The sequence below is a fragment of the Rhipicephalus sanguineus genome, chromosome 11 (assembly GCF_013339695.2).
Source record: "Rhipicephalus sanguineus isolate Rsan-2018 chromosome 11, BIME_Rsan_1.4, whole genome shotgun sequence".
Classification (NCBI taxonomy): Eukaryota; Metazoa; Arthropoda; class Arachnida; order Ixodida; family Ixodidae; genus Rhipicephalus; species Rhipicephalus sanguineus.
The window spans coordinates 102,886,669-102,888,351 of NC_051186.1; positions in this window are offsets into that span (position 1 = coordinate 102,886,669).

Consider the following 1,683-nt stretch of genomic DNA (forward strand, 5'->3'; position numbering starts at 1 on the left):
TGTATTTTATATATTTAATACACAAGACCATAATTTCTTAAGAATGAAGTGCACCATAACAAGTTTCGCGAGAATGTACTTCATGTACTCTGAGGCACACTCCAAAGAAAAACACATGCGTGCACGACACGTCGAAATTTTTCTGTAGCATGTGTGGCAGCAGGATGCGTGGAATCAGTCAGGATCTCGTCCGAGACGCTGCAATCTTTCTTCGGCATTTAGGAGTGCATGTAGAATGATTTACTTTATACATGTAGCCGTAATTCGACAAATACGGGAGTATCATTTGTGACTAGCGTAAGGCTTCTAAGGACAGTGCAAGCGACAGTGAAAAGAATAAAAATCATCGAAGATTACGATACTGCCCAATACAAATTCTCAGCGCCGCTTCGTGTTGGGACAAGGCCAAGTGTGTTTGAAGTTTTCGCTTTCCGTAGTCGTAGCAATGTAACATTCGTTATATTGCCACAAGCCCGTTCTAAACTCTCTTAAGGCGACTTACACATGAAAGGAATCCACTACGCCATAAATCGTAATTTTCTGTGAAGTAGGACATCACCCACTACGCCATTACTCGTCTTTCTGCGGACAAGCGAGGTACCCGCTACACATCTGCAAGGTATTACGTGCACTTTGTTGGAGCTGCATGTGGCTCGTGACGATAAAAAATTATGGCTGATCCCTTTGCTGTAAGTGGGGAAACATTAAACCACACACTCGTGCGCAGTTAGCATTGGGTGATAACTGGTTGTTATTTTACTCTTCTGTCATGCTATATTACATAGGTTAACGCGATTCCTTGCCCGACATGACGCCTGTATAGAGTCCCTTTGCAAATGAGCTTCGAGCACTAGTTTACTCTGTGGTAGAGTACTCGACTGCCACGCAGAGGGCCTGGGTTCAAATCCTATTCGATCCTCGTTATTTTTTCTAATCTTAGTTTCTGATGTCTATCGGTTACGGCGACGCCGCTCATCGCAGCAACGGGCGCCGGAGCACTGCGCTGTAAAAATCTCTGCGGCCTTTACCATTCTCGTAAACAAGCCCAATTCGACACCCTTCTTAAGGCCTTTACCAGTGCACGGACTTTGATTTACTTCATACCTGTAGCCGTAGTACGAGAAATACAGGAGTCTCATTTGTACCTAGCATAAGGCGTCTAAGGGCAATGCAAGCGACAGAATAAAAAGAAAAAAATTCGGCAAGTCCAACGTACCATGTGAGAAGATGTAATGCGAAACATGCAGGGGGAAGGTGGCTGCGGCGTAATTTTTTTTTTTTTTACATTGAGCGAGACGTTAGGAAATGACTCTAAAGATGGGCTTCAATGGTATGAGCACGCACATATGTTGAAAAGTCGCACATGTGTTATATAACCAGTTGTGTACAGTTTCGTAAGGACGCCAACAGCAACGTAGGTATTACAAACACCAGGCGCGGTGAGTCGATATGTGGTGCTTATACTTGTGCGTTATGATGGAGAACGCACGCATGTTTCACGAACCAGTTTGCACGTGTGGAAGGGATTCTTGACAGTTCCCAGGGATATGGGAGCGAGCACAATGTCTTTGTTATTGTGATTGGTGTGCACAACGCAGACTTTGCCGATTCCGGTGCTTTTCTGTGTGTGTTCGGTATCTGGCGGCCAGCGAAGGGGATGTGGGCTAGGTTGAAGTTGCGCAT